This window comes from Rhinolophus sinicus, linkage group LG10 (genome assembly GCF_036562045.2).
Source record: "Rhinolophus sinicus isolate RSC01 linkage group LG10, ASM3656204v1, whole genome shotgun sequence".
Lineage (NCBI taxonomy): Eukaryota > Metazoa > Chordata > Mammalia > Chiroptera > Rhinolophidae > Rhinolophus > Rhinolophus sinicus.
Window position 1 is genome coordinate 67,819,563 of NC_133759.1, and position 22,068 is coordinate 67,841,630.

The window sequence follows — 22,068 nt, forward strand, 5'->3', positions numbered from 1 at the left end:
TAATAAATTTTTTATGAGAATGCACATTTCTAAAAAGTATTTACATGTCTGTCAATCCATGGAATGTTAATATAAAACACAATTTTTAATTGCTTAGAAATTAAGGATTCTAAGGGTTAAGAATTCTAATTAAAAATGTGGGGGCCAGCCCAGTGGCTCAGGCTGTTGGAGCTCCGTGCTCCTAACACCGAAGGCTGCCGGTTCGATTCCCACATGGGCCAGTGGGCTCTCAACCACAAGGTTGCCAGTTCAATTCCTCAACTCCTGCAAGGGATGGTGGTCTGTGCCCCCTGCAACTAACAATGGCAACTGGACCTGGAGCTGAGCTGCGCCCTCCACAACTAAGATTGAAAGGATAACAACTTGACTTGGAAAAAGTCCTGGAAGTACACACTGTTCCCCAATAAAGTCCTGTTCCCCTTCCCCAATAAAATCTAAAAAAAAAAAAAAAGAATCACTTGTTGCAAGGGGTGGGGACAGGGGAAGAATGAATAGGCAGAGTACAGAGGATTTAAAAAAACATGTGGTTAAAGTAACTAGAAATAATGAGGTACTCTACATATAGGAAAAATAGAATGTATTTTGGGGTAAAATGTATATGAGATATGGGGATGTTTTTAGCAAGGGAAAGGAGAGTAAGTTTGTCCAAAAAAAAATCTGGTTTTGAGAGAGGAAATGACAAAATCTGAATGTAAAAAGAAAGTTATAGAAGGTTCATAGAAACGGGATCCTTAAATGAATTTCATGCATGTCAAGCTGGCTAAGATTGAGATGGATTTATTTAAGAATGTGTTGTTGCCCCTGACCCCGCCCACCGACCATCCTCCACCGCCCACCCCCCACTCCAGTTCAAGCCCTTGTTTCTCAGTCTAGTTGTATAAGACACAGCTCCCTGGCCCATGCTGGTATTATGAGCCTTGCCCTCCCACTGGCTGAGGCAGTAGGTCGCCAGTCAGTTGGCCACTCACAGCAGCTCATGGCAGCTCTCGCCAGCTGGCCGCTCACGCTGGCTGCTGGCCGCTCACGCTGGCTGCCGGCCGCTCACGCTGGCTGCCGGCCACTCACGCTGGCCACCGGCCACTCACAGCACACAGCAACCTGTGGCAGCATACAGCAGCTCACACCAACCCCTGGCTGCTCAGATCCAGGGACAGCCATTGTTCACAATCTTAGCTGTAGAGGGTGCAGCTCACTGGCCCTTGTGGGAATGGAACCAGTGACCTTGGTATTAGGAGCACGGCGCTCCAATCACCTGAGCCCCTTGGCTGGCCCTAAGAATGAGTTTTAATGTCAAAAGTACACTTGCACAATTAGAATTTGTTTTTTCTCTTTGTTAAAAAGATAAAGCTTCTTTGCCTTTAATATAATCTGTCTAAGAATAAATATTCTGTGTTGTTTTGTTTTGTTATCAGAGTTTCTATTATTCGAAAAGGCTGAGTCTTCTACATATTAAAAGAACTAAGCTTTTGAGAGTATGTAACCTTCTATATTTGCCTTTGAAATCTTTCTTTGGTTAAACAGATAATTAAATATTGTTTACTAGTGGTCTGTAATCCTGTTCAATCAAATGTCCAAACCTTTGATACTTTTGACAACCTTCCTGAAAAATCAAGTTCTAAATTAAGTCTTTTTGACTTGAAAATAACTGAGATTTTTTTATAGGGTCCCTTCCCAATCTCAAAAGATTGGGAAGATATTAAACTAATTAGGTTTACTTGGTATGTTAAATTACATGGAAAGCATTGCTAAATGAATGATGATAAACCTTCTTCAGCTATATTGAATCAGTAAATGTTACTAATACAAATATTCTATAGATTATATAAATTTTAAAAAGTCTGATATGTCCTAGTGTAAATTTATGTGTCATAATCCCAGTTATTAACTTAAAATGTTGTATGTCACAAAAATAACCAAATTTCCTTGTCAATTCCATTATACTTACATCAGCTCTTTTCATAATGGCCATTTTAAGTCTTTTATTATTTACAGACAGTTATTGTTTTACTCTGATGCTCTTATTGTTCTTGCAAAAGTATTTCATCTCCAGAGAAATTCATGGAAAGGAATCTAGTGAGTATTCTAGAATACAAGTTTCTGATAACTTTCAAATCATACCACTGAGTTTATAGAACCAAATGGAGAAACTGAAGGCATCATAAAACTTCTAACAAACGATTAAGGTCAACAAAAATTAATCACATGGGATTGAATAAATTGAGAATGATTATAATTTTTACAATTTTTATTTATAATATTGCTCTATTCCTCCCCCCCAAAAAAAAATATAAAGAAATATTTTTTAGCTATCTATGATTTACAGTGATTTGGTAAATTATGTCTTTGTGGGCCATATTGAAACATTTATCTTTTTCTCCCTATGTAGACTCAGAAACTCTCAGTGAGTATTTTTATTTTCATGGCAATAGTTATTTGCATAAGTTTAATTTAAAAAATCTGTTCTAATAAATGGAAACATTGGTTCTGTTGCCAAGGAGGCTTTCACTGGAATTTCATATTTGAGGTGGAGAGACTTAAATCTCACCAGAAAGCCTTAAGAAACTAAGGTTGACTTTATGGAACCTCATGCCCTGGAAAAACTGGTGTGGTTCCTTGCTTACAGTTTCCAGCAATCTTACCAGGTGAATAAGAAAGGGCACTTCTTGGCAGACACCAGAACCTCAAGATATTTTGGGAACCTTGAGAAGAAAGGAATTCACCCAAGTCTATAGGTAATACAGGCAAAGTCTGATGGCAAGTCCTTGGCTTAACTTTCTTGGTATCAAGAGGCCTTTAAAAGTTCAATCTGTAATGCCATTGAATTGTACACGTATGGTTCAAATGATAAATGTTATTTATGTATATTTTACCACAATAAAAAATAACTGAAAAAAAGTTCAATCTGAGATTCCTTATGAAAAGTTCTAGCAAAGCAGATTTAAAAGAGCCTATATGATCAGTCACTATTTTTGCTTCACTTAATTAGATTTACTTAGCAAACAAGTTAGTCTTAATTTGGCTATTTTTGTTAAAAAATAAAGGTCATTTTGTCTTTTTGGTTTTTACTTTATTTATTTATTTTTATTGGGGAAGGGGAACAGGACTTTATTGGGGAACAGTGTGCACTTCCAGGACTTTTCTCCAAGTCAAGTTGTTGTCCTTTCAATCTTAGTTGTGGAGGGTTCTGTTCAGCTTCAAGTTGTTGTTCTTTCAGTCTTAGTTGTGGAGGGCGCAGCTCAGCTCCAGGACCAGTTGCCGTCGCTAGTTGCAGGGGGCACAGCCCACCATCCCTTGCTGGAAGTCGAACCGGCAACCTTGTGAGAGGACACGCTCCAACCAACTGAGCCATCCGGGAGCTCAGCAGCAGCTCAGCTCAAGGTGCCGTGTTCAATTTTAGTTGCAGGGGGCGCTGCCCACCATCCCTTGCGGGACTCGAGGAATTGAACTGGCAACCTTATAGTTGAGAGCCCACTGGCCCATGTGGGAATCGAACCGGCAGCCTTCGGAGTTAGGAGCACGGAGCTCCAACCGCCTGAGCCACCGGGCCGGCCCCTTGGTTTTGGTTTTTAATTAAAGTTTATTGGGGTGACAATTGTTAATAAAGTTACGTAGGTTTCAGGTGTACAATTCTGTATTACATCATCTATAAATCCCATTGTGTGTTCACCACCCAGAGTCAGTTCTCCTATCACCATATAGTTGATCCCCCTTACCCTCATCTCCCACCCCCCCACCCCCCTTACCCTCTGGTAACCACTAAACTGTTGTCTGTGTCTATGAGTTTTTGTTTCTCATTTGTTTGTCTTATTCTTTTGTTGTTTTTGGTTTATATACCACACATCAGTGAAATCATATGGTTCGTTGCTTTTTCTGTCTGACTTATTTCGCTTAGCATTATACTCTCAAGATCCATCCATGTTGTCACAAATGCTCCTATTTTCCTATTTCATCTTTTCTTTTTTTAATTAAAGTTTATCGGGGTGACAACTGTTAGTAAAGTTACATAGATTTCAGGTGTACAATTCTGTATTACATCATCTATAAATCCCATTGTGTGCTCACCACCCAGAGTCAGTTCTCCTTCCACCACCATATATTTGATCCCTTTTACCCTCATCTACCACCCCACACCCCCCTTACCAGAGGGAAATCACTAAACTATTGTCTGTGTCTATGAGTTTGTATTTCTTCATTTGTTTTCCTTGTTCCTTTGTTGTTTACAACCAAAGTGTCCTTTGATAGATGATTCGATAAAGATGTGGTATATATACACAATGGAATACTATTCTGCCATAAGAAAAGATGAAATAGTGCCATTTGCAACAACATGGAGGGATCTTGGGATTATTATGCTAGTCTCTGTTTTAGTTGTGGTCTGCTACTGTTTTGACAGAGATTTCCTTAAATACCTGGAGGAAAAGATAAAAAAAGAACCAAAGCACCCTCTGCTGGTCTCCGCACTTAGGTTCAAGCATGGCATCCATGCTTCGACAGCCATTGACCAGTCTGCCTTAGAGTTTATTTCTTGCTTGTGCTGGTCCTGGAGATGAGTCAGACAAAAAATCGGAGTCCTCTTAGGTCCTCTCTAAGTCAATGCCCCTCCTGTCCGAATTTCCTGGCACATGTACTCTTCTTTTCAGTGTCCTAATTTTTCAAAGCAACTTTTTCCCCAGCTTTCCTATTAGGATTTTAGTGTGTCTATTGTTTGCCTCAACTATAAAATTTTGCCCTAAAGTGCAATGTTTTATTCATTTGCTTTACAATGTTCTTTTTTAATTTTAATGATCTATTTTATATATCTATAACCTAAATATAACTTTAATATAAAAATATATTTAAAAATCAATATAAAATGATCAGTAACATATTTTACTTTTTTCTGTATTTTATTTTTTATTTTTAATATATTTTTTATTTTTCAATTACAGTTGACACACAATATTATATTAGTTTCAGGTGTACAATATAGTAATTAGCATTTATATAACTTATGTGGCGATCCACTTCAGATCAAAAGACAGACTGAAAGTAAAGGGATGGAAAAATAACTTCATAAAAATTGAAATGGTCTACAATGTTTTAAAGAGAGTCCTCTATGTAGCTGTTTTTCAGCCCTGAGAAAAATAAAGGTGAGCTCCTTACAGTAGTCTTTCAAGTAAACCCAAGATAGTTCAAAACAGACAAGCACAATTCTTCCAGAATCACATCTCTCCTTCCTCTTGATCCAAGGACCAGGGTCCCACAGAGGGAGTGTGGGCTGCCATCTTCAGGACCGCTGCCAAACAGGAGACTGGTGTGCAAGAGTAAACAGGACACCTAGAGTTCCCTATCACTTTTAAATTTGTCTTTTTAGATACAGTGTTCACTTGAATTCTGTAAATATTTGACTCTTTTTCCATACTGACAGTTAATTCTCACTGTTTTTGCTCAGTTTTTGGTGTTTATGCATAGGGATGTGCCCTTGGAGAAATTTACTTATCCATTTTCATGGTCACTCCCCAAATTTTCTTTTATAGGTTTTTTTTTTTTTTTTTTGGTTGTTCAGATCAGACTCAACTCAATGACCTCTCTTTGACTTCTGTTGTTATTTCATTTAGCTCTCTTTTACTCTATAAGAATAACACCATAGGTTATTTTGATAAAATTCATTTATAAACAAACCATATATCAGTGTCTTCTAGCATATTCTATGTTCTAGACTTCTCTTGTTTCCTTAGGGTGTTATTTTTCCCCCCTCTATAACCACTGATTCCTAGGAACATTTAAATTTAAATCTGAAGGATATAATTCAATTGAGGTTAAATATCTTTGGAAGAAAGGCTTCGCAATGATGCTGTATTCTTCATGTGATTATATTACATCAGAAAGCACATTTTTTAAGCAGAATTCTAAGATAGAATTCTAAGACAGATTTCACCATGTAATGTACATGGCTCATAAAACCAACCCACTGATCTTGAGTGTGGGTAGAACCCGTTACTATGATGTGGTAATTATATTATGTTATATAAAAATGAACCTTGAAGATCTAATTAAGGTATCTAATTTGTTGATGTTACATAAAGAAAAAGAGAGACAGAGACAGAGACAGAGACAGAGACAGAGCACGTCCTATGTGTTATAATTAGGGATGACCTCAGAGGTCCTGCCAGCCCCCAGAGAGGAAGCTACCATGTTATGCAGGGGCCAAATGTTAAGGACCCAAGAATGGATCCTTAGAACTGAGAACAGTGCTGTCCTACAGCTAACAAAAAAACATAAAATCGTGCTTCTAAACACCCGTGGCAGCTTGAGTATCCAACTAGCCAATACTTTGATTTCAGATGTTTCAGAACCCAACTAAAACATTTTGGCTCCTGACCACAAACTACGACTTATTAAATTTGCGTTATGTTAAGCTGCGAAGTTCATGGTAATTTGTTATACAATATAAAATGAATACAGCACACAAGGTCGGATTGTTTATTTTAGAGATCATAGGATTGATTAATAAACAGTGAGTTTGTCACTAAACTTTTACTTGTTTTATGACACTTGCATTATATCAATATCTCCTTTTTGAGTAACACTGAAAATGGGACCAGGAACATTTATATTTTTAATACCATTCAGTCCATGCCATTCATTATTCATTTTGATGTCCAAATTCTTTAAGCTTTGCCTTTGGAAGCCCCTAAATGCTGTTTTCTCTGTCTTTTTGCTACAGTCTCACTAGTGTTGAAATAAGTTGTTGTTTTTTGATAAGGGTTCATTTTGTGTATTCCTTACTCAAGACCAAGGAATCCTGTTAGTCTTACAGGGACATAGATATTCAGAAATCAAAACCTGACTGTAAGGTATGCTCACTGTTCTTGCTTTCACCTTACCTTCAGCCATTTTGGTGAGGAAAGCTAGGTAATATAAGTCATGTGTTCTTATTACCATCTCCAGTTGATGTGTTTGAGTTGATCCTATGCTATATCTGTATGGAAGGTAGAATCACAGTGTAGGAGTTTTGTTTTACATGCCATGATGTAACTGCATGAACACCCAGGTGTGAGCATTGTGAATTAAGACATTAAAATGTTTTCAACTGAAGTGTCCCTGTTTCCCCTGCTATACTCTGAAAAGAAAATAACTATTATTTCCCTTTGGAGACTCCTTCTTTCACAAACAACCAGACATTACTATGCTTTAAAGATAACATGAGAATTACTCATCTGGGCAGACCAGGTAATGACCGCCCTTCCATAAAACTGCAGCTTGACTCTCTCATATACAGACACACCCTCAAGGACCACCCCACGTCACTTTATTTTCCAGTCTGAGCAATAGTGAGAAGGTAGTGGAAAAGGAACTTAGATCCAAGTTCTTGGTTTCAGCTATTTGCCTTCCAGGGTCTACCCAGGCAAACGTGGGAAGTGCACTTTATCTTAATGTGTAGAATAACATATAAGAATGCTCAGAACAAATGTGGTAGACTTTACATGAAAGGCTCACTTCAGCAAAAATTTTCTAGAAACCATCAATTTCTAAATTTTTATTTATCTGAGTGAAACCTATATTCTTGTTATGTCAGTTCAGACACTGAATGTTAAGCAGACTGAAAATTTGACTTTATTCTTTTTGAGTACTTATTTCTAGTATCTTCTGTGAAATATAGTTATACTAAATGTAAGCCATTGTATTTCTTTAAAATGTTTATTTTGTCATGAATTCTAAAGGCCTATGTATTTCTTCTCACTTCCTTTTTGAAAATTTTGTGCATACTATTCTATTTGATATGTCCTAAGGATGTTGTGAGGGAGTAAGTAAAGTGATAGAATTATTTTACTTTTGTGACATAATAGTGCTAGGTTTTGTTTGTTTTTTTTAAATGCATAGGATGATATAATTTTAACAGGTGACAACATTTTTATCTTTTTAATCATTGTAATTAGTGAACAAATTCTTATTTCATATAACATGTAACTTGAGGTATTTTCTTCCCAGTGATTTAGTTGATTTCACACTTAGGAAAGTAATTCATATGTATTTAGAAAAAAGCATAAAGTTTCAACTATAGATTTTGTTGAAATATTTTAATTTTACTATTTTAATTACCTGAAGCTATGAGATATGATTAACAAAGTACTTTATGTTAGTCCCAGTTCCTTTTCATATTTAATGAAAAAAAGTAAGTCAAAATAATTAGGAAAATTTCCTTCCTCTAGTTCAAAATATGTTATCTATTAATGAAATTTTAATGCAGTTTCTACTCAAAACTTGAACTGTTATTTAACAAAATATTTTTTAATAAAATCATGTGATTTACCACAAATGTCAGGTTAGTAATCCACTACTAACTAAACTCTGCATGTCTTTTACAATTTTTTGCTTTCAAAGGAGAGAATTGTGGCCGGTCCATGAACGTGGTGAATAAAAGGATAAAACCAAGATGGCAGGGTTTTTTCTTCTTGGCCAGAAGAAAACCTTCACTTATGGCCATACAATGAGAAAATTTCCAGTTGCTTTTAAACTTATTAAAAGTGCCAAATTCCTTTCTCCTCTGCTACTGTGATGCCAGCTGATCTCATGAAGAAGAGAGAACAGGCTGAGTTTGGTCCTGAATTATAGATGTAAAATATTTTGTTTCCTTCAGCTGACACTTGCAAGGCCCTAACTGTGAGGAATTTAATGCATTCTATGCCCTTTTATGCCACCCTTGACACAATGAAAATGAGAGCATAAGACTATGCAAATTGTTTGACAAAGTTATCACACTTTGCTCTCATAATTTCTGTAATGATCACGAAAACAAAAGGAGGCTGAAATGTGGGTTTCCTGTTAGAGTGATTTTCTCCTTGTGGCAGAACTCCTCTGGGTTTTCCTATCTCTGCTTCTTTATTTCTCCACCAGGCTGTAGACCTGCAGGGATTGTAAATATCCTAGTAGTAGGATAGAACCTCATATTCCAGTCGTCTGTCAAAGAACAAGTGACAGTCTGTGCTGTGGTTTTGGGCATCAGCTTTCAATCATTTATTCAATGCTCCCTAGTGATCTCTTTCGTAGTGCTTTACAGTTGAATATTTTACAAACAAATTTGCACGCCTTTGCTTTCTTCACATATTCCAGATGCTTTTTTCTAATTTTCTCTATGGTTTTCCTGTTTTGGGGATATACAAACCACCCACTGTCTCCCTGAGCCACCAAAACCCCCTTCTCACAGTGTTACTCTTACCTCCCCAATATTCTTTATATCTTTATACTCATTATTTTGTTGAACAGATCTTTTCCATATGATAATAGAGTAAATAACAAAAATAATGATAATATAGACCAAAATGAGAATGACAAACCAATCTGATACTTAATATGTGGTTGATATGATTCACTTTTACTTCCTTATATTCTGACAGCCTTTCAGTGAGCTTCTCAGGATTGTGGCATGAATCACATGATTGGACACAATTTAGGATTAGCTTTGGTACTCAACACTGAGCAAATGGTCTGCCATGGAAACAGGCTCCTGCTCCCGTCAAGGTGGGACCTTGATGCTCACTAGGGCATACTCTTGCAACCTTCACCATCACCATGGGGTCCAGGCTTCAGTCACCAAAATAAATGCCTCAATCTGAATTGGAAAGTTTTAGTTGTTTACAGATCTTACGGTTTTGTTGTTTTTCTGCAGAATCCATATAGGCTAACTGTCAAGCTATGTGTGAGAAGTCACTCTTATCGTCAATAATTACTGTTCAGTGAAAATGTCTAGATCATTCTTGGCTAAGATTTCTTGTTCCCTACAAGTACACCAGAAAGGGAAATCTAGAGAAGGCTGATGGGGCATATGCTTTTGTTTGGATCTTTTACTGCTTTCACTTGTTTAAATTTTGTTTAGCAATTATCCGTAAGCAGGCTTTTCTGCATGATAGGGTTCAAATTCCTTCCTGTCCTTCAGTTACTTATAGGGAAGGTGGGAAAAAAAACAAATACTTGCCATTCACAGGGTAAATGTCACTATGGAAAGAAGCACCGTTTCTGTGGGAGCCTAGAACAGGTCACATTCAGAGCACCGTAGGGGTGGGGGTGGAAAACAGACAAGCAGCATACTGAGAATGGCATGATTGAGTTGAATCTTGAATGATGACTAATAAACTAGTTGGATTCAGTCTATATTTCAGGTCTAGAAACTACTGATACCAGATCACAGAGGTTGTTAAACACAGTGGTGATAGTTGCTAATATGGCAGAAATGATGCTATTCTTACCAGATCTCGTTTTTCTCCACAGATATCTTAAAAAAAAAAAAAAATTCTATGAAGATGACCAAACTTCCTAGTTATGTTGACATAAAAAACTCCTTTTATCCACAAGTCACTTTGGAATCTCAGCAAACATGTTCCTTTTTGTTTTCAAAAAAAATTTTTTTCAATTACAGTTGACATACAATATTATATTAGTTCCAGGTGTACAGCATAATGGTTAGACATTTATATAATTTAAGAAGTGACTCCCCCCATAAGTCTAGTACCCATCTGACACCATATATAGTTGTTATGATATCATTGACTATATTCCCCATACTGTACTTTACATTCCCATGACTATTTTGTAACTGCCAATTTGTACTTCTTAATCCTTTCCTCTTTTTTACCATCCCCCCAACCCCATCCATCTGGCAACCATCAGTTTGTTCTTTGTATCTATAAGTCTGCTTCTGTTTTCCTTGTTCATTTATTTTGTTTTTAGAGTCTACAAATAAGTGAAATAAGGTATTTGTCTTTCTCTGTCTGACTTAGTTCACTTACCATAATACCCTCTACGTCCATCCATGTTGTTGCCGATGGCAAGATTTCATTCTTTTTTACTGCTGAGTAATATTCCACTTCTTTGTCCATTCATTTACTGATGAGCACTTAGGTTGCTTCCATATCTTGGCCATGGTAAATAATGCTGCAGTGAACATAGGGATACACATGTCTTTTGGAATTAGTGATGGGTTTCTTCAGGTAAATATCCAGAAGTAGAATTCCTGGGTCCTTCTTTGTCTCTTGTTATAGCCTTTATTTTAAAATCTATTTTGTCTGGTGTAAGTACTGCTACCTCAACTTTTTTATTATTATTATTTTCATGTAATATCGTTTTCCATCCCTTTACTTCTAGTCTGTGTGTGTCTTTTAATCTGAAGTGAGTTTCTTGTAGGCAACACAGGTAAAGGTCTTGGTTTCTTATCTATTCAGCCCCCCTGTGTCTTTTGATTGGAGCATATAATCCATTTACATTGAGAGTAATTGTTGATAGATACGTAGCTATTGCCATTTTATTATTCATATTTTTTATCCTTTTCCTTCCTCCTCCTGCTCCTCCCACTCCTGCTCTTCCTGCTCCTCCTGTTCCGGTTCCTCTTCCTCCTTCTCCTCCTCTTCCTTCTCCTGCTACTCTTCCTCTTTCTTTTTAAAGAAGTCCCATTAACATTCTTTGTAATATTGGTTTGGTGGTGATGAAGTCCTTTAGCTTTTTCTTGTTTGGGAAGCTCTTTATCTGTCCTTCAATTCTAAATGATTGTTTTGCTGGGTTAGAGTAATCTTGGTTGTAGGTCCTTGCTTTTCATCACTTTGAGTATTTTGTGTCAATCCTTTCTGACCTGCAAAGTTTCTGTTGAAACATCAGCTGACAGTTTTATGGGAGCTCCTTTATAGGTAACTAACTGGAAGGATGTAATTTGAAGCCAGTGGATATAACTCCTTTAGAACAAAGGAAATTAACTTTTGATACCCATGCATTGGTTCAGGACTTAAAAACTCATGGATCTGACAAAGCACTAGCAGAAACGACTCTGTCAGCATTAACCACTTTATCAAATGTCAGCTTGAATACTGTCTATAAGGAGATGGCCACTCAAGCTTAACAGGAAATAGTACAACAACCAATGACTCATTTGAACTCCATCAGGAAAAACATAGCCATCCTAGAGAAAAGGGAATTGCAAATCTAAGAGCAGAGAATGAGAAAATGAAATTTGAATGATAACAAGTAAAGCAACAAATGATAAACCAAACAAGTCAGAGCGGGCATCAACCTAGAAAGGAACAGAATAACAGATATGTTTACAGATCAAGAAAGGAAACTTATGGAAGCAACCACAGAATTTACCAAAAAGGATACCAAAACCAGAAGTTGTGGTCACACAGCAACCTAGCCGTTTGTCCCCTCCAATCTTTCCTTAGGGAAAGAAAGACTCTGCGGGACTGTCCCTCTTTGGGGTTGAGTTCATTTATCCTAAGTCTCCCTATTTGGTCTTTGTAAGCTGGGTTTGCAGTCAAAGACAAGTAATGATTCCTCATGGGAGGAACGACTTAAGCCAGACAGGACCCCATTGGGACCCCCATGAGTTAACATAATAAAAGTCAGGAGGTAGCCATACCCCTCCTCCTCACCATGATGGGAAACTGCTAATGCATGCCCCAGTTGTTGTCTGCACTCTGCTATGCAAAGGACTTCTTAGAGCTATAAGATAATGCTCTTCCTGCTTAGCTCATGGGATGGTTTTACCTTGTGAGACTTGCTCCCCCAGGGGGTTGAACACACCCACCTTAGTTGCCTGGGGACAATGAGCATCAGTTGCTTTGGGACAGATATCTGGGAATTGGAAGAATTTTTATGGTGTGGTGTGAGAATTTCGTAGACCCTGCCTTTAATCTTGTGATGCTTATTGTAAGAAATCAATAAGTACCCACACCGACCGGATTCGGGCCTCCAGTCCCTGGAGGCTGCGAGTCCCTCGGTCTTCTGTGATTTAACTATATTTGAGTCTCTGTCTCTTTATGATAGTTTAACCCTCACCACCTCCCTCGCCTTCCCACGGCTTGTGTTGTGCAGGTCGCAACAAGAAGTATTATTTTAGAGACCACTAATAGAACTGACACTGAAATTGCTTCTTTAAAAACACTAGTGGAATCTAACAAACTTGAGACAATTTGTTTTCTTGCAGCCTCATGCTTACTTGCCTGGAAATAGCACTGGGATTTTATAGAATTGGGAAAGAGCCCTAAAATAACTATATTATGCCCCTGCGGCTGCCACTATGGACTTTTCAGAGACTTCACCAGGATCGGTTGACTTTGAATATTGAAAGTTGCAGCAAAAGATTATTGAAAGTATTTATTGACTAAAAAGAAAAACTTTAGAAGGAGAAGATGTATTTTATCTGTTTTTTAAGTGTCTATTATGTTGAAAAGCTGCCATTCAAAACCTGATTAATTTTGTCTTTATCCTTTTGATAGTTCATAGAAATCGAACGAGAGTGTTTGTTTGAACAACTGTGTAAATCATATAGGAAGCATCTCTTTGGTAGCTAATGCCCACATACTTTGCTATTATTTTCTACTTTCCTAACAACTACTGCACAATTACTTTTGCCATATAAAAATATTACAACAAAGTTGTTTGGATTTTAAAAGTGACTTACCCGAATGCAACAATGCATTAAAAAGATTATTCATCACGACCAAGTGGGGCTCATCCCTGGGGCACAGGGATGTTTCAACATCTGCAAATCCATCAATGTGATACATCACATAAACAAAATAAAGGACAAAAATCATATGATTATATCAATTGATGCAGAAAAAGCATTTGACAAGATACAACATACATTTATGATTAAAACACTTAATAAAATGGGTATAAAAGGAAAACACCTTAATATAATAAAGGCTGTATTTGACAAACCCTCAACTAATCTCATAATTAACATTGAAAAACTGAAGCCCTTTGCTCTACATTCAGGAACATGACAGGGCTGTCCCCTATAACCTCTGCTTTTCAACATAGTGTTGGAAGTCCTCGCCAGAGCAATCAGGCAAGAGAAAGAAATAAAAGGCATCCAAATTGGGAACAAAGAAGTTAAATTGTCACTCTTTGCAGATGACATGATGCTATATATAGAAAACCCTAAAGACTCCACCAAAAAGCTATTAGAAACAATCAACGAATACAGTAAAGTTGCTGGCTACAAAATCAACGTACAAAAGTCCATTGCATTCCTATATACTAACAATGAAATCTCAGAAAAAGAAATTAAAAAGACAATTCCTTTTGCAATTGCAACAAAAAGAATAAAATACCTAGGAATAAACTTAACCAAGGATGTGAAGGACCTATATGCTGAAATCTATAAGACATTTTTAAAAGAAATTTAAGAAGACACAAAGAAATGGAAAAACATTCCATGCTCATGGATTGGAAGAATCAACATAGTTAAAATGGCCATATTACCAAGGCAATATACATATTTAATGCAATCCCCACCAAAATCCCAATGGCATATTTTAAAGAAATAGAACACAAAATCATCAGATTTGTTTGGGACCACAAAAGACCCCGAATAGCCAAAGCAATCTTAAGAAAAAAGAACAATAATGGAGGTATCACACTCCCTGACTTTAGCTCGTACTACAGGGCTACAATAATCAAAACAGCATGGTATTGGCAGAAAAACAGACATAGACCAATGGAATAGAATTGAGAACCCAGAAATAAAACCACATAAATATGGACAGATATTTTTGACAAAGAAGCAAAAAACATACAATGGAGAAAAGACAACCTTTTCAATAAATGGTGCTGGCAGAATTGGAAAGCCACATGCAAAAGAATGAAACTAGACTGCTATCTGTCACCATGTACCAAAATTAACAAAATGGATCAAAGACTTAAACATACGACCTAAAACAATAGACTGCGTAGAAGAAAACATAGGTACTAAACTTATGGACCTTGGGTTCAAAGAGCATTTCATGAATTTGACTCCAAAAGCAAGGGAAGTAAAAGCTAAAATAAATAAATGGGACTATATCAAACTTAAAAGCTTCTGCACAGCAAAAGAAACCATCGACAAAATAAAGAGGCCACCAACTGAATGGGAAAAGATTTTTGCAAACAGTGCCTCCAACAGGGGGCTAATATCCAGAATATACAAGGAACTCATTCAACTCAACAACAACAAAAACAAACAACTGTAGTCACACAACAGCCTAGCCAACTGTCCCCCCATGTCTTTCCCTAAGGAAAGAAGAGTCTGTGAGACTGTGCCTTTCTGGGTCTTTGTTCCATCCTTATGTTTACACCTTATGTCTCTCTGTCTGGTCCCCAAAAGATGGTTTGCAGCCAAAGACAGGTAAGATATCTCACGGGAGATACAACCTAAGCCAGGCGGAACCGAGTGGGGACCCCAATGAGCTGCCTTAGAAAAATATGGGAAGGGGCCTTGCCTCCTCTTCCCCCTGCCTGGGAAAAGCTGTTGCCGGCTCTGCCTTTTCCCTGGCACCTGTTTGTGAGAGAAGTTACAAAAACAATAAAGGTCAGTTCTCTCCACTTAGCTCAACGGAACTGTTACAAAATAAGAGACTTGACCCTTCTGACCTTGAGAAGGTACATACCTTAATTAGGACATTGTGGGACCTTGTGCTTCAGCTGTTGACTGACAAAGGGTGATTGAGATAAATATTTTTCTGTTATGATGTGTGAGTTTCAGAGACCATGTAAGAAACACTGTTGCTTTCTCTTGTTTTTGTATACCTATTCAATAAAAAACCCCAGTCGGCCATATTCTGGGCCCAGTCCTCTGAGACTGAGAGACCCCTGGCCTTCGGAGAGATTTGACTGAATTAAGTCTCTGTTTGTTTCTTTCTAAAAAACTTAACCCAAACCGCCCCTTCTCGCACCCTCACTGCCCATGTTGCGCTGGACGCGACAGCAACCCAATAGAAAAATGGGCAGAGGACCTGAAGAGACATTTCTCCAAAGAGGACATACAAATGGAAAATAGACATATGAAAAAATGCTCAACATCACTAATCATCAGAGAAATGCAAATAAAAACCACAATGAGATATCACCTCATCCCAGTCAGAATGGCTATCATCAACAAGACAAATAGTAACAAGTGTTGGAGAGGCTGTGGAGAAAAAGGAACCCTCATACACTGTTGGTGGGAATGCAGACTGGTGCAGCCGCTATGGAAGGCAGTGTGGAGGTTCCTCAAATAATTACGAATAGAATTACCGTATGACCCAGCAATCCCTCTCCTGGGTATCTACCCAAAAAATCTGAAAACATTTATAGATAAAGACACAGACACATGTGCTCCAATGTTCATTGCAGCTTTATTTACGGTGGCCAAGACATGGAAACAACCAAAATGTCATTCGATAGATGAATGGATAAAGAAGTTGTGGTATACATACACAATGGAATACTATTCGGCGGTAAGAAAAGATGAAATAGGACCATTTGTGACAACGTGGATGGATCTTGAAATTATAATGCTAAGCGAAATAAGTCAGACAGGAAAAACAGAGAACCATATGATTTCACTGATTTGTGGTATATGAACCAAAAACAACAAAAGAACAGGACAGACAAATGAGAAACAAAAACTCATAGACACAGACAATATTTTACTGGTTACCAGAGGGTAGGGCGTAGGGGGGATGGGAGATGAGGGTAAAGGGGATCAAATATATGGTGATGGAAGGAGAACTGACTCTGGGTGGTGAACACACAATGTGATTTATAGGTGATGTAATACAGAATTATACACCTGAAATCTGTGTAACTTTACTAATAATTGTCACCCCAATAAACTTTAATTTAAATAAATAAATAAATAAAATAAAACAAAAAAGTGACTTACCGTATAGCTCGAGATCATTTTGTTTGTTTTGTTTTTTGTAATGAACAATAAAAACAATTTTTACTTTAATAAAAAGGAAAAACTGAGAAACTATCATAGATCAAAAAAGACTAAGGAAACATGATGACTAAATGAAACATAGGATCCTGGATTAAATCCTGGAATAGAAAAATATTACATTAGTGGAAAAATTGGTGAAACCTAAATAAAGTCTGAAGTTTAGTTAATAGTATCGTACCAATGTTGGATTCTTAGTTTTAACAAACACACCATAGCTAACATTAATGGAGTTTGGTATATGGGAATTCTCTACAAAGAAATTTGGATAATTCTTCCATCTTTCTTTGTAAATAAAATACAATTCCAAAATAAATTGTGTATTTTTTTTTTTTTTAAAAAGCTAGAAATGAAGCATAGAGAAACCTAGTACCTGTGTATATTGAATAGCAAGAGGTTGGAGAGATGCACAATTTGTTGTCAACAATGACCTCCAGGAAGATGGGTAGGAAGAGATACGACAGTAAGTGGATTTTACTAGTTACTCCTTGTAATTGTGTATTTTTAGGACGCTTTTCCACTGACAATATATGTACATATTACTTGTGGAAAACCATTAGAAAAAAAGTTATTTGAACACCAAGATGGCCAGGTTTCTCAATGGTACATAACTCTGTTTGTCCTGAGAGACAATGCTTTTAAAATCCGCAAGAGAGAAATATTCCTTCTTCATGTGGCCACTGCTGAAAAAAGTAAATGTTATCCTTTTTCATGTAAATTCAGCCAAAACTCATAAGAATGTAATTTCTTGTTTATGAATCAGAAAATCAATCCCAACTAAATGAGACCTTAGGAGAGGCCAAAATTGGGACAAATTCAAACAACACAGGAGGATAAAGTCCCGGAGAGACAGGGTAATTGTTCCTCAGAGTCTTGTTTTGAGCAAAAATTAATGCAGTGCCTGTAAATAAGTCAGTTAACGCATGCCTAGGGACTCATCTCCTGTGTGGTATTCTTCCGCCTTAAGGGTCCACTGGGGCACTTGCTGTTGTCATTCATAGTTGAAATTGTGCATATGATCTCAGAAATACTGCTTTGGGTAGAAACCCAAACGCTTGTGGCCCGACACCAAGCCTCCCCCAGGAAGGAACCAGGAGCTGCACTACTTGAGAAGCACGTGCGTTGAGGAACACTGATTGAAGAACACTGATGTTCTGAGGGTGGGTGTTGGGTGAAAAAGGCAAAGGGATTAGGAGTGCAAATTGGTAGTCATAAAACAGTCATGGGGATGTGAAATACAGTGTGGGGAATATAATCCATAATGTTGTAAAGACTATGTAGAGTGTCAGATAAGCATTGGACTTATGGGAGGGGAGTTTCACTTCATAAATTATATAAATGCCTCATCACTGTGCTGTACACCTACAACTAATAAAAAATTTAAAAATCTCAAATAAGTCATGGGGATGTAATGTACAACATAGGGAAAATAGTCAATAATATTGTGATAGTGTGGTACAGTGCCAGGTGGTTGCTAGACTTATGGTGATCACTTCTTTAGGTATATAAATGTTGAATAATTATGGTGTACACTTGAAGCTAATATGATATTGTATGTTAGCTATATTTTAATAAAAACCTTTAACAAAAAGAACATTGATGTTCTTAAACTTGGAAAAACTTTAAGAACATTTTTACTAAATTAAATCACCTCTTGGATTTCAAATTCCACCTCTTTATCCCTAAGAGCTTTCCATACCCCTACCTGAAAATTCAGTAGTCATAGTTATTGGATCGGAAGACAGTTGTTGGATCCCAGAGTAAATGAACCTAATAAACATCAGTGAAACAGCATTAACAGTATATCCGCAGTGTATCTTCATGTTTTCTACAGGAAGTTACACATCACCATTGGTGTCACCCAGAGGCTCCACTTGGTCTTGTTGGTTGGGAGAGTGGGAAATCTTAATGGACTTGTCACGTTCCCAGTTAGAGTTTAAAATTTGTCCCTCACCCCATTCCTCAAGTGCATTTTCCTAACCTACAGCTTTGCTTAGGATTTGTGTTACCTTAATGCTTGAATACCATCTGAGAAATTAGTGACATGCTCATAAAAAATTGCATTCCCTGCTTAGTTCCTTCTAGCCTGCTCCAAACTGCTTAGAGTAGAAAATTCTTCATTTCTACTGCCATAAACTTGTAGGCATCGGAGTTGTCCCTCTTAAACACAATCCGATTTCTCATTCAACCGTATGGAATATGATTTAATAATTCTTTCTGAATTTATCCTGATGTGGTTTCTGAATTTATCCTGATGTGGTTTCTATGAATAAATCTGAAGAAAAACACAACACTATTTCAATTTATTCCTTGGTTGATGGGTACTGTTTTAGCAAATGACCCTCCCTTCTCCATTAACATAGGGATGATAGATTTGTTTTACTGCACACTATTTCACACCCATCTGTATTTTCTTCCATAGATGTAGCAACCAGATCCACAGGCAAAAGACTGCTAAGAAAAGGGTTTATGTGTTTGCCTGTTGTATGTCTAGCAGTAGATAGATAAAATGGCTACTATGACCTCAAGTTCACACTAGTGAAATTAGTTTGTGATCATAAGAAATCCATAGATGTTCATTTTGGGGGCCTAATGAAACACATTAAACAGACGGCTAAGACTTAAATTATGAAATATCTGAAAACCCAGCATCAAGACCGTGAAACTGAGGATCGTGGTGGTAGAAGCTTTGAGAAATGTAACATCATATTAATCAATTCCAATTCCTTCTTCACTCCCCATCCTTTTATAGTTCACAATGGGACAATGGATGGAGTTTCCTTTCACACCAAATTGATGTTGGGCTCCTTTCTATGTGTGACTTGATTTAATCAGTGGCCTGTGGTTGAAAGTGATAAGAGTTATTTCTGAGCTCAGGACTTAGAGAAAATCATATGACTCTGCCTGCCCTTTTATGTCTTCTGCCACCTTCCTTGAGCAGAGCAAGTCCCAGAATGAGACATGTCTGGTGAAGTGTATCTGTACTGACCTGCTTCCTAAAGCCAAATGCCCAAACTGACCCACAGATGTGGGAGCAAGAGCATATATATTTGTTGTCAGAAGCTGCTAAAATTTGGGGAATTATTTTCACTTCACATTATTACAGCAATAACTGACCAATAGTTTTTTGAAAGGCCTTACAGCATTTCATTGACTTTGTTTTTTCTTGCTTTTGGTTCAACCAGAGCAATCATAGCCATGAAGGGAGGAAATGAAACATTAACAACAGATTTTTTCTCTCAGGGCTCTTTCCCAATATGAAGTATGTCAGCATCCTTATCTATATTAGCATCCTTATCTGCCTTGCTGCCATCACTGATGCCAGTGCCTAGTCCACCCTTCAAAGCAATTTTGGAACTCTTTTTCTGGAATGGCCATCAGAGCTGTCATCATATTACCCTTGATGTCCTGAATGTCATCAAAATGCCTTCCTTTCAATATTTCCTTTATCTTCGGGTAAAGAAAGAAGTCATTGGGGGCCAGATCAGGTGAGTACAGAGGGTGTTCCAATACAGTTATATGTTTACTGGCTGAAAACTCCCTCACAGACAGTGCTGTGTGAGCTGGTGCATTGTTGTGATGCAAGAGCCATGAATTGTTGGCGAAAAGTTCAGGTCGTCTAACCTTTTCAGCACTTCCAAATAGTAAACTTGGTTAACTGTTTGTCTAGCTGGTACAAATTCATAATGAATAATCCCTCTGATATCAAAAAAGTTTAGCAACATTGTTGCAACAAGTTCGCGAACTTAATTGTCCGACCCCATAGATCAAAGTGGTTGATTCCTCCCCACAAAACATAGGACAGAGGCTAAAAGGCTGAGCAGTTGCTACTGAGATCGAGGACTATGAGGGGCATCCAGGCAAGGCTTATCTCTAAATTTGTAACAGTGCCATCTAGGACAATCTCAAGTTTCACAAGACAAATGAGGAAAAAGTCCTCTTAGAATTGTGAGTCCCAATATTAGGGCCCAAGTCAAGATTCTGTTGATGCAGAAAATTTTTTCTTTAGTTTTCTCTGATGAAGGAAATTGTTCTGATGTCAGTCTACATGAGTAATAATAAAACTTTATGACTGAATGTTTGCTAAACCTATTGTTAACAATAACCAGTTCTGCCCAACAGGAAATGTAAATTAAGTTGCGGTATAGATTGTTTAACACCCTTCAATTCTTCAAAAAACAAAAAGCACCAAAAAATCTATCAGTGCATACAGTGTGTGGAAAAGAGAATCTTAGTGTTTCTTGAATAAATGTACAGTGCTATGTCTTTTTGGAATGTAATTTATTGAAATTAAATATTGTTTTACATTCTTGTCAGGCATTCTCCTTTGGGAATATTCTAAAATAAATGAAAGAAAATTATCAATACTTAACATATGTACATGTGTTCTATTTGCTGGATTGCTTACTCAAAGACTGGCAATAACAAGTGTAATAATGACTGAATAAATTGTGCCCCTTCCATATCATGTTAATTTGCACAGCTTTTATAAATAATGAATGAAAACTATACAAGATAACTAGAATAAATTTTTGAGTAAGAACAGAATGGGACAGAAGGGATGTATATAATAAAAGACTATATTTTGGTACTCTGAAAACATTGATAAAATAAATTGAAGACAACAAATAAATAGAAGGGTATACTGTGCTTGTGGAGTGGAAGTATTAACATCATTAAAATGTCCATACTACCTGAAGAAATCTACAGATTCAATGCAATCCCTATCAAAACATCAATGACCTTTTTCACAAAACTACAACAAATAATCCCAAAATTTGTATAAAACCACAGAAGACCCCGAATAGTCACAGCAATGTTGAGAAAGAACAAAGTTGGAGGTATCATCCTACCTGATATCAAACTATACTACAAGGTTATAGTAATCAAAACAACATGGCACTGGCATAAAAACCGACACATAGATCAATGGAACAGAATAGAGAGCCCAGAAATAAAACCACACCTTCATTATACAATGGGCTAAAGATAGAGTTTTCAATAATGGGTGTTGGGAAAACTGGACAGACAAATGCAAAAAAAAAAAAAAAGAATCCCAACTACCTTCTTACACCATATGCAAAAATGAACTTAAAATGGATTAAAGACTTATAAGTAAGATCCAAAACAATAAAACTCCTAGAAGAAAAATAAGCTGTAAATTCTCTGACATTTCCTCTTAGTAGTATGTTTTCCTGATATATCTCTTAGGGCAAGAGAAAAAAAAGGGAAAAAAAAGGTCACCTCAAACTAAAAAGTCTTTTGCACAGCAAAAGAAACCATTAACAAAACAGAAATACAATCACATGAACGGGAGAAAATATGAGGTCTGACGATTACGTTCGCAAACTTACAAC

The 22,068-nt window shown here is 37.1% G+C and overlaps 1 pseudogene; it reads left to right on the plus strand.

The window, feature by feature from the left end:
• The first annotated feature begins 11,848 nt into the window (after window positions 1-11,848).
• LOC109439010 (coiled-coil domain-containing protein 90B, mitochondrial) lies at window positions 11,849-13,035 on the plus strand (annotated as a pseudogene).
• The last annotated feature ends 9,033 nt before the right edge of the window (window positions 13,036-22,068 follow it).